The sequence below is a fragment of the Bactrocera oleae genome, chromosome 4, assembly GCF_042242935.1.
Source record: "Bactrocera oleae isolate idBacOlea1 chromosome 4, idBacOlea1, whole genome shotgun sequence".
Classification (NCBI taxonomy): domain Eukaryota; kingdom Metazoa; phylum Arthropoda; class Insecta; order Diptera; family Tephritidae; genus Bactrocera; species Bactrocera oleae.
In genome coordinates, this window is record NC_091538.1 from 71,889,788 (window position 1) to 71,902,677 (window position 12,890).

The 12,890-nt window shown below is 35.5% G+C and overlaps 1 protein-coding gene across 1 annotated transcript in view; it reads right to left on the minus strand.

The window, feature by feature from the left end:
* The window catches only part of dpr1 (defective proboscis extension response 1), a 142,794-nt gene that overhangs the window by 62,472 nt on the left and 67,432 nt on the right, over window positions 1–12,890 (minus strand). The gene's annotated exons all lie outside the window — the stretch shown is intronic.

Below are 12,890 nucleotides of genomic sequence, written 5' to 3' on the forward strand. Positions count from 1 at the left end.
ACATTAAATCATAAAAAGTGGGCAACTGAGCGTTGAGGCAAAACTTTCCACGTTCCCCAGAGCGTAACCACGATTGCCCAACTCTTAGAAGACTGAATTATTTTCCACAATTTCATTTCCATGTGTTCGGCCCCATTTGTGAACATTAAAGCTGCAAAGTTTTATATGCTTTTTATTGTTATGTATAATTGTATCTTTTTTCACTTTTATTGCCTTTTATTTGGCGCCATGATTCATGCTAAGCCGTGCCACAAATGTGTCGACAGCGGCAGCGGACAAATCACCAAAATAAATAACGAAAATCATTATAAAGACTTGACGAAAAAATCCTTTTTGCTCCGCAAGGCAGATTTGCTGTTTTACAAAGTGCCACAAAACAGTTAACTTGCCACATGCCACACATGCACATGTACACGCCGCAACGAAGCTTTAATGCTTAGTACAATTCAAAAAAAAAAAAAGCTTTTGTGTTTTCAATTGCTTTGTTGACGGGAAGGATGTTTTTAACACCAAAGAAGTGCTGTCTTTGTTTGATTATAATTTCATGCGGCTTTCTGTATTTCTTTCCGCTCCTCCTCAGCTTACCGCCTGAGTTGTTTGACAAGGCAATGGAAGGCACAAACTCACACAGCCACCGAGGCGGATACGCAATCGAATGGCGCATAAAGGCAGCCAGATAAGGAGACAACACAAAAAAAAAAACATTTAACGGTAAAATGTGTGTAATTGTGTGTGTGCGTGCCTGAAACCGAGTACAGCCGACTGATTTGAGGTTTTGATTTTTGTAAATTTTTACGGATTTCCGTGGAAACGCGAAAAATATATGCGTTTGACGAGTGTTGCTGTAGGCGTTGAACATGCGCGCTAAAAGTTTCATCATTGTTCTAGCGCAGCCGCCCATCTGTACACCGTCTTTCGTGCAACTTAAGCCCGACAAATATTTTTACTTTTTTTTGCAGTTTTCCTTTTTCTTTTCCTCTTGTGCATGTGTGGCTAAAAGGATTTTGAAGTGGCAATCAACAAGAGTGATGAATTTACTAAATGCAATCCTGTATTCTTTGAAAACAACTACTGCAAAGGGGTATCGTGCGTGGTTCAAGTGTGTTTACGTGTGCCGACAGTTTTTTGAATTCTTAACGAAAAATTTCTCAGTAAACAAAACGACTGAACTTTGCATGATAGCTTAGTAAATGGTTTTCTCTTTCTATTTATACGTATACTATATTTATAAAGGCACTAATCTAGGTAGGATAATTGTTACTCGAGTTACACTGACAGCCCAAATTCTCCTCTTGTTATAAGCTGCATCTAATGACTCTTGAAGGAGCGAATGTCAAGCTTTGACGGAGTTTAGATAAACGTTTTCAAATCTTTAACATTATCTCAACGGAAATTTGTAAAAAACATGGCTGAAATCTCTTGATAAAAACTTTATAAGAATTTAGGTTAAAATCGGTTAAAGTAATTCCACACAAAACTGAGCTTCTGTGAATATCAATCGTCTAAAAACCAATAGTTAGCGACAGTCTAATGCCGAACGAAAAAGATTCCAAAACTAAGATTACTCGAGGTGGTCTATTATTATTATTCTCTGTCAAAAATAGGTTCCTGAAGACGCATTCATCCTCCAAAAACAAGCAAAATTCTCGTCTAAATTCGCAGTAAAATAGAGAAACTGTTAACCAATTTTTAGTGGCCTCACTTAATACGTACGCTGACATTTTATATGCCACCTACTGACAATTCTTCTTTAATATGGCATATCCATTAAATTATACTTGTAGTTCATGGTAAAAGTTAGAAGTTTCTTCCAAGTACTTCCGAGAGTCGCTGAACTTGAAGAGAAATGTGAAACGCCGCTTTTATGCTCGCAAAATAAGGCACCATTTTAGTTAGGCGTCACTTATGGCAGAAGCACAAAGCCAAACAATTAACAATGCAAAGAAGAAATGGAAATACAATCGTAAACTCCTAAGCCCCTGAAAATCAATAAAAAGTAACCCGAAATTACGTAAGTAATCATAAATATAAAAGAACCATAAACATATACACATATGTATGTGTGTAAACAAGGAGTAGTTAATACTCGGCTAGTGGTGAAAATATTTGCACAGTGTGAACAAGAAAAAACACTGTGTGTGGCAATAAATTCGTGGCGACACAAGCTCTTCGAGTGTTTCATAAACATTCTTAAGAAAATGGCGAAATTTGCATATGCCGTTTATTGTGCGGTAGAGATTTAGAATACACAATACATATGGACATTTCACATCAATCTTATATTCATAGCTCTATAAAACATAAATATGCACTTTAGTTTCTTCTACTTGTTCTGCTATTGGATATATTGAAGTGGCGAAATTTGTGAATTGTTTACAGTTACATAACAAGTTCAGTTTTGGATGAGTATGAGCACTTTCAGATGAGGCACACTTATTGTTTTAAAAAAAAGGGCAGTCTCTTTCTATGCTAACATCACGAAGCGTCACGATGTGACACCGTCTGTGCTTTTCAATTCTCCGAATTACATTGAAGTATCGTTTTGGGGCACCCTACCGCATGTCGTCATCGTCTATGTCGAATCACATTACTTGTAGAAGCAAAGAAAGTAGAAGAGATGAAATGTCATTTACATTGCTGTGTAATTTATAGTTTCTTAAGAGTTCTGAGAGATTAATTATAACTTACAAATTAATTACAGAGTTGTAAATATTTATATGTATGTAGTTGCCTTTCAGGTCAGATCAGTTCAAATTTGTTTGATTTGCTGCCGATTGCAAACGCAACATGATTGAAATTTCGTTTTTTTTTTGTTTTTTTGTACGCTAAGGACTTATCGGACCACTCTCATTTATCCAAACTTTTTCCCTTTCTCTAAAAAAACACTATCGCTTTCCGTTATTTGTTCCAGGTCCAGCCAACTGCTGGAGCACGTCAGAGCGCGCATTTCTCCACGGGAGTCACGATCATAAAATAAATTTCTACAAAGTGGATGTTATTTATTTATCTGTAAAAAAAAAGAAACAAACACATAAGCAACTAAAAAACAACAGAGGAACCATTTTTCCCCAGCTAAAATGTAGAAGCAGTTTTTTCATACTCCCTTTTAAAGCAAACCGACAAACTTTTCACCATTCACAGCCGAACTTCCCTATGCTGTTGTTGCGGTATGTTAGACTGCGATATTTTCATTATTGTTGCGCAAAAATTGGCGTGAAATCTTGGTCACGTACGAAATTGGCATAAACTTAAAATTAGCTTCCTACATAAATCTGATGAACATTGATAAACAATACTCGTAAATACGTGGCCTTCGCGACTCAAACAGCAAACGAAGGGGCGCACCGAGGGAATATGTTTGGCGGAGTAACGTGGAAAGCAGAGTGTTGTGCATGAAAGTTCTTCCACGAAGCGCTCCCATGCCTCCATACAAACATATGTACGATGCGAAAGGAATTTGTCGAAATTTTCTCATTCTGGCATATTACCTTCACGTTCGACACACATATTAACGGTTGTGCTGCGATTTTGAGAAAGCAAATGTTTCGTTATGTTTTCGTAATTTAAATGCTGTCACGTAACATGCCACGCATTAAGTTAAACGTGAACTCAGTAAATAAATATAGGCTTATTTAGGGAATGAAAAGAGCAGTTTGTGCTATAATACAATTTTCCATTAAGTATATTCGCTTATCTAAAGCGCCTGTAAGGCTTGTCGTGTGATATCTTTACTTTAAAACGCTCTCATCTCTTAAAGATGAGTATTGCTTGTAAAAAAAAAAACAAAGGTACGCTTTGGAGAAACAATATTGTGATATTTAATTTTCATGGTGTTGAGCTGTTCTTTGTGTTTGTATTACTATCTGATCGGATTTGCACCCGGCTCTACATAATCAGAAAATAAATAATATAAAATAATAACTATTTGCCTTCTCTTGATGTCTTTTTGATGAAAATTTTAATATTATATGGGTTTAGTTCTAAAATCGGGTCTCGGTCCGAATTAGCGCAAGCTTTTGTCTTCTAAAACTTCCTTATACTCGAAGAACGAAACTCTATGTTCAAGCAAAGAAAAACAGTTTTTTGCTAAACCACAATTACCTCCAAAATACTATGTTATATGCTTGTAAGTCTAGTCTATATGTATACCATATATGTGCGATGTTCTAAACAAATTCAAACACAAACAATATCATAGAAAAATATGATTTTTCAAAAGCTTTGCATTTGCTCATAAATCACGTTTTAGAAGCTAGCTATCAGAAATCAAAAAGAGAAGCTAACTAATAATATTCTCAACCCAACAAACAATTTTAATATTTCATTGAGTCTTTAGTTTATCGCACTCTCTCCCACTAGGCAGTCACAAAAGCGCAGGCGACAACTTGACACGTTGCCAGAGAAATGAAGAAGCACCAAAATACGTTAGAGAAAGGGATACAGAGGAGAAGGCGCTCAAGACACTGCAGTGTACTTGCAAAGTGAAAGTTGTCAAGTGATGAAAGCAAAATGGATAGCTGATAGGAAGGGTTAGAACAATGCACTTCTATCAACGCTCTGAAATGGCAAAAACAAAGAGTACGTCACAAAATCAAACACAAATCCAATGCGATTATGTAATACGATGATATGCAAATATGAAAATAAAATAATAATAATAGATCAAAATGGCACTCAGCTATGGAGGATATAATAGTGAATGGAGAGGATAAAGAGGAGAAGTGCAGTGACCGCATTTTTAGAAATGTCACAGTAGAAACTGCATAGCATATGCTTATACATATTTGCCAAAACTTCTAGCTATATGGAGGAGTGCATTTGTAAAAATATGTGGGGAAATGTGAAATTGATTACCAGACGGGAAACATATCAAACGGAAGACACATTCCTTTTATCTACCTTGAAACGGTATTTTTAAAAATGTTTTATTAAGATAAATACATATTCAAAAAATAATAAGTATTATCTGTGTGCGTAGGTGGCTCGAAAGACAGTCACTTTACCTATCTGTGTGAATATTGGCATGATAATTAAGGCATGTGTCGCATGAGCAGTGTTAAAACCAAAACTCCGAAGGCCGCCAATGCAGAGCGCAATACTTTGCGAAAGGACTAAGGAGACCCCGATGATAGCTCAACTAAGATTATTTTTTTATAACGCGTTTAAGAGTTAGAGAGTAACAACGACGTTTTCTATAAATAATTTAATTTTAATTAAAAATATTTTAATATTTGGTAGTTATTTACAGTTTGACCAATTCACAACGGTGAAAGAGATCTAAAATGTAAAAAATATAATTTGGTGTATTTAAGAATACAGTTATAATCTCTTGAATCGAATGCAACTCGACAACTTCATGATAGCTTTTACGGCACAGAGCAAAGAAGGCGAGCACGGAAATGACGAATCGAACAGAGTCAGATACCGAACAAATATGCATTGAAGACCACCTGGAAGTAAATAGTATTTTCAAATCTCGCAAGTTCTTTCGCCGTCAAAGCTCTTGTACACTCCTTTCTTGTTTTAGTTTAGAAAATATAAAAATACTCGAATAGAAACTAATATAAAGATATTATAAAAATGCATATAATTTCAATAATACTTTCATTGAGCACAAGCATACATTCACATACAGCTACATAACCACATCAGACTTTCCATTAGTGCTCTGCTGATATTATATGTATTAGCAGCATGTCAATTAATTTAAATGATGTGCTTCAACTGTAGAATATACCCAAACCTTCTAGGTAAGCCAAGAACCACGCAAGTTTATAGTAAGCCCGATCAGATTTGAAAAATTCTATTGGTAGAATGACGCAAATGTCAACAACTGCTTACCTAAGCACCCGGCGCAATCAAATCACATTCTGGCGCGGGCGTTGCAGATAAGGAGAGAAGATTGAGAATAAGCGAGAAGCGAGAAGCGACGGAGGAACGTAGCAAATGTTGTTTATAGCAAAGCCATGAATCCCGCTACATTATAGTTACTTAAAAAATGCATCCGTGCACAGTTAAGTGCATTCATTCATTCATGTTTACATATGCACACACTCAAATTCGTTCGGATAAGCAAGCTAAAGTGGGCACAAGGTCAAATAATTATAAATAAATATGGAAGAACTATTTGCATACGCTCGGAGAACGAGTGCGCTGCTTAGCTGCATATTTACAGCAACAACAACTACAAGTCCTCGCCCTTGATACATACACACTCACATGCTGAGTGCTTAGTTTTCATAATCGCACACTCAGTCTCACACGCCTGTCTGTATGTAAGGTTAGCTGATTGGGCGGCGGGGCGTATGAGTGACACTCACTGCCAGCTCTCACTCTTTTGACTGCCGCCTGTGGGCTAAGCTCCTCCCGCCCGTCTCATCTCCCTGCCAATTGCCACCTGCCACCTGCCGCTTGCCAAGTCGGGCTGTCTGCCGACGACACTAAGTGCAGCACTCGAGTCAAGTGCGCACTTCTTCAAGCAGCTTGCTCACAGTGGAGCACAAAAGTGCGAAGAAATGAATGCAGAAAATGCAAAAATTTTAAAGCAGCAAGAAATCGCCATAAACGAATCAGCAGTAAAATGCGAAATATTTATTTTCTCTAGAAATATGCGAGCACGTAAGCACAGTCAAGCATGCAGACGAGTTGAGCGCATTTGCATACTCTCTGGCATTTTTGCCAGCAAGTACTTATAATAATAATTTAATCCCACTTAATTCCCAAATAAACGACATTCGTTCGTTTGAGTGTGTCTATATGTATGTTGGTGTAAGTGGGTGTGTACAAGAAGCTTTTTCAAGGGCAGGAGCACAAGCATGGAGTTTGTTGCTGCTCATCACGTTTAACCACAAAGAAAAGTAATTTGTAGTATTCTTATATACAATAGTTGGTTCTTTGTGCAAACTAGGCAGCACGTCGTTAGTAAAGCTAGAACTAATAGAGAGCTCTCCTCCTCTCCTTTGTCTAGTGTAGCTTAAAGCTACTTGTGAGTAAGATTAACAACTGTCATCTGTGTAAATAATTAAAATATCCTAGCGCTTTGGAGGAAGGCTGAGTTAAGGCATCTAATCTAAGTTCAGCTCACGACAAATTGAGGTTAAAACACTGTGAAATCCTTATGTTTAGACAACTATAAAACGAAAATCAATCGCCTCAACAGATTTTGAAAGCTCTCAAGACATTTACTTGTTACATACCTTGCTTCATACCTAAGCGATTTTGTTAACACAAATGCCCTAACTTATATTTACTAAATCTAATTTTCGTAGAGGTCCACAGCCATAACTACCCTAACTTTTGATCAGCGGTTGCTGCGTATAGTAAACTCATAGCGAAAAATACTCGTCAAAAAAATTTGCATAAAGTTGTTATATTCAACCAAAAATCAAATTTATATTTTTAACACAAACACATTCATTGAATTTTTCGGACATATGATTGTCATCATATGAATGCTCGTAAACAAAATTTCTATTAAATTCGTATACGAAGTTAATTCTTTGTTATTTGTAGGTGGACAAGTCGGTGAAACTCTCTGTCACTCACCGCAATAACTATATTCTAAAACTCATATTCGGACGATAAATGACAGTGGCAGTAAATAAAGCAGTAAACACATGCCACAAGCACATCACTGTGCAAAATAACCATATTTTTCCAAAAACTATAAACTAAAATAACCGTAAAAATAAATGCGAGAAAATGTGAAATTTTTTACATCAAATTGACAGTTTTTTTTTGTGTTGAAAAAGTGTGTGCATTTTGTGGATTTTCAATTGAAATCAAATATATTTTTTTTATTTTAACAGATGTTGCAATTCAACGCTCTACTAGCCAAGCAGCGTGATTTTTGGATTGCAAAGACAATTTATTTGTTGTGTTTGAAGAGTCTTCATTGTCTTAGTTTTATATAGACGTTTGATAATAATTATGAATGGTTAGTTTTCGGATAGAATATATGTAAAAATTTTGAAGAGCATGATCTATTTAAATTGTATATATGTATAGAAAAATATTTTTTACCCACTCTGTAAGAATAATTGGTTAAAGAGAACTGGGACCGGGCACAGGTCCTCTGTAGTGCGACGCGATGTGCGCAAACCGCATACTTGCGGAATTAGCCGAGTCAGTAAAGGCAAGAGAATTTTTTAAGTGTTAAGATCTAAAATTGTTCAGCTATAGAAATAAAAATTTCAACAGCTAAGATTTAATGTTACGATATAGTAACAGTACCAATTTAATTTGCTGCAAATTTCAAACGATGCGAGTTTGGCAAATCAAGCGCCATTAGCGAATGCTAGACAAAGCTGTTTAAAGGGCACAACTAGTGTTAAATTTCAAAATGATATTTTTCTTTTCTTTTTTGCATATTTCAATCGTACTTATGTAAAGGTATATCCCTTAAAAAATACCATGCACAATTTTTTATGAATACTTCAAATATTTTTGTCGAAACAGCATTTTCGAATTTGCTGCACTGATTACTCAGAGAAAAATGCTGCGATCACTATCCAATTTGTTCGACATATTTTTTTATTAAGTCCATGCAATGAGCTATCACTTTTTGATCTGCTCAAAAAATTTAGGTAAATCAAAGCGACCAAAACTTTGGAAAAATTCAACGTTTCATTTTTTTGGATTTTTTTGGACGGTAGATGAATGTACGCACAATAACTTTTAGACGAGAACTTTTTTTCGATTTCATTCACCATCACTGAAACAGCGGATAACCTTTTTTTAATGCCGCCGGATATGGCGTGTAACTCAAAAATATTTTTTTCTTCCCTTCAAAAATTTTATTGATTTTTCTTAAAATATTATATATCTATATATCCCTTTAAAATATTGAAACATTACAAAATCAAATATATATGTTGTGAATATATGTAAGTATATTTTCTTGCTATTCACGTCCCTTTATAAACCATCAAAATGTTGATTTTAACTAATATAAATATATACGAGTTCCAATTCTAAACATCTTCTCAGTAGAAAAGCTATTGTTTAGTGCTAACAGGCGCATCCCTAGCCTCGATTTTCACACCTTTGAGGCATGTAAAATAACTATATGAATATTTAAACTTATATACATATTTATGTTTATACTCGTATTTGCAATTCAATACTGCCATAAATAATTGAAAAGATTTCAATATTCCTTCGTTTCCAGACACATTGGCGCAAGTAATGATTTATGGAAAATGTTGCTGTCATTTAATAATTTTAATCGATTTTCTAAGGAAATTGTATAAAAGCAAAACATTTCTATTCCTAAGTTCACAGCTACTGTGCAACAATAAATTCACCTTAAAATTTATCATTAAAAATGCGAAAATAAATTGCAACAATTTTTGAGTTTTCAATTATGGAAAATTGTAGTTGCAGTATTTATTGAAAGTCAAATACAAACGAAACCGCAGCACAATAAATAGTCACTCAGAAGTGCATATGCCTTATACAATTATAAACCGTTTGAACGTCTTCTATCACTTTGAAAAAGAAGCAAGGAACAAAAGATGCATGCAACAATGCACCGACAACCGGCAACAGCCCGCAATTGTCACTTTATGCGGTTGCAGCCACAAAATTCACTCGCTTTTTACTTGACTGCAATACTTTCATGTTGCCTACACACCCACACACATACACACGTATGGCTTGTGGCGTTGAAATGTTATCAGCAAAACTGCAGTTGGTGTGCGCTGCAAAGTGTGGCTTTTTAGAAGAGTGTAGAATGCACCGATGCAAAAGAATATAAAATTAGATGAGAATGTCAGAAAAACCGCTAACAATGCTCGAGCATAAAATGGTTTGCTGCCGCTGCTTCTGCTTGCTGCTGACTGTCAGCTTCTTGCTGAACTCTCAATTATTAAATATGCTACTGGCATATTTGTTGTTGTTATGTTATGTGTGTTATGATTCGGAGCAGCGCGTGAATATGCCAAGAATATATAATTTTGCTTTACTTCCAAAATGTGTACGTGTCCCTAGTAGGTTCGGGCTTAGACTGGCGATGCCTCAGAAATAGTCGACACAAAGAGTATAAAGTTTACGTCGGTCAATTACGATGCGGAGGGCTAAGAGCTACAATTTTTGTAAAGCTAAATATTTTTCAAAAATTATTTAAATTTTTTACGGTTTTGCGGTACTAACAAGTTTGTCTGAATAGCATTACTTAACTCAGCATCAAGGTTTTTCAAGCGAAAGAACCGGCCACCCAAGTGGAATAAGTGTACTAATATTCTCAAATTGTCGTAAAGGTAATTAGTATTTTCATTTTGATGAAACGTGTAGATGACATATCAAATGCACTATTTTAAAAAATTAAAGATAATGTGTTTTAAATGAAATTTCGGTCAACAAATCCTTTCTTAGTTCTATTTAAGGACCATATTATACGAACTTTAAAAAAAAATATTATATTTATTATGGAAAAGCAAACATTTTCCCGACGGTCCGCTAGCTGTGTGTTACCAAAAAACTTAACCCCAGCGCCACAGGACAACAACATCAATAAAAATTACAACAAAAAATACTCTGACTCAAGACTATATTTCTACTAAATTAACAAAAATGTTAGCCACAGTGAATTAATGACGCTTATCCTGTAGCTTCGAGCGTGCGACGGCGCCAGCGCAAGCCAACATGCTAGCTGTGATCACTTTGCGTGCTGCTTTTAAAAATTCTTACTTTAAAACTTACACTACAAACTACATATTTAAAAATTATTTTTTTGCTTTAATTATAAAGTCTATCTAAAAATAATTTCGCTTTATTTGCCAATTCTATGGTGTTAGTATTTTTGTTGTCCTCTTTCCGATCAAATGCAGATGATTAATAATGCAAATTTGTTTATATTATAATGCCTACAAATTCATTTAATTTTTATTTTCTGAGTATGGCTAGGTTATGTACATATGTGGCTGGAAAAGATAAATTTGCGCAAACCATTTTCGTAAACACAATTTGATAAAGAGTCCCATAGCGATCAATTTTCCTTCGCCAGCCTAATGCATTGCGCAAATTTTTCACTTTTATTATTTTATTTTGCACATAGAAACTGCGAACATTTGCTAATGTTAACAAATTGCTGCAATAAATAAAATATAAAGACCAACCAAAATATGGAGCTTTGTTGTAAAGTTAAAATTTGTAATAAAAGTTTGAAAAATTCAACACAGCCGAACAAACAACGCACCTTTGTAACCCTGTCCGCATATGAGTGGGCGTGTCCCATACAAGTATATGTACATGTGTCATTCTTTTGGCCTGTGTATATATTCCAGTGTCAACTGAATAAATTGAAAATGTCTGTATGCACGCACAACCACAATGTCTTTCGATCATTATCCGGCCGCAGTTGTAATGCTGGTGTCTCAGAATTATTGAAGTTCTGTGTGAAATTGAAAGCCCAGTAAAAGAACATCAACTCACACATAGCATATGAAGTTAAACAAAGACAAGGAGTAAAAGTGTTGATTTTTTTATTTTTTTTTTTTGACCTAACAGCTATAACCTCCTAACTCACAGCATATGGAAGTACAGGAATCTGTATGGGTTTTTTACGCAGCTTTCGTATACTCTGTTGGCTTTTCAACTACTTGTAGAACTCTAAAGAATCAGAACGTGGCTTCTAAGCTTTGATAAGCATTTGTTTCAACACAAACCCTCAGCACTTAATGTTATATTTTTAGGTTATTGTTCTATATCATGGTTAAATTTTTTTGCTTTTCGGTTATCAATAACCGCAACATATTTCATAGCGGTTTATTTGATTTATGATTGGCGACTTGACCAAGTGATTCCGGTCGGGTTATAAATTGCTGGTAGGTGTGCAAACACACACACACATACCTGCAGGCACGCATGCATACACACACAAACCCTTACGCGCTTGCCTGACTGCAAGAAAAATTACATTCGAAATTGCGCTGCCACTTGCATGCGCCCACTGACCAAAATGCCAGAACGTTTCAACTCTCCGGGTGAATCCCTCGGTTGATTGATTCTAATGGAACATAAAGCAAAATGATTGCAGTCGCGTATGATTTTCTCATAGTCAGGGTGTTGCTTACTAAATTTAGGCAACTTTTATGGTTAGGCATTTTAGATGGATATATATCTGAAAATAAATCCAGCAAGTTCTTTTGTGTAACGTTTGTAAATTAAGAGATTATATCCGAAATTTCCACAAATAAAAATGCGTAAAAAAATGCAACTACTTTCCCAAATACAACTACTTTGGTAATACATCAAACCGCGACCTTTCTATTATGGTTCAGCAATCAAAACAATCAATTAAAATCCATTTGGATGTAATCGCCAATCAAACTTCCTCTACAGCCACTTATATATGGAAACCTACGTGCCATACGGCGCACACAGAAAACATCATATCGACAGAAAAACGCGTGTAAATGCCACAAAAATAATTTAATTGATTGAACAAGAAGAAAGCGTACGAGAACGCCTGCATGAATGCTGAGAGCACTGGCAACACGATTGCCAATTAATCACAACATTCTCGATGAGACACAAGTTGACGAACAAGCGAGCAAAAAATAAATCTAAAACACAACAAATGCCTGTCGAATTAGGCGACATGTTTGTCATATTCAATGAATCACATGTATGTATAAGCACTCGCCGAACAACACAAAACAGCCGACGGGAACACACGCACACGACACCTGCAATAAAAAGTACAGTGGTTGCAAAATGTTTGGGAACGTCGCTGTTTATTTTATAAAACATTGCAGCGACAAAAAGGTCAACAGCATTTTTGCGCAAAGGAAATTCTTACCTTATTTTTTCTGTTGTACCACAAAATAAGAATAAGAAAAAAACAAGGCAATTCAACTCAATAAAAATATACAAAACTTTCACATATA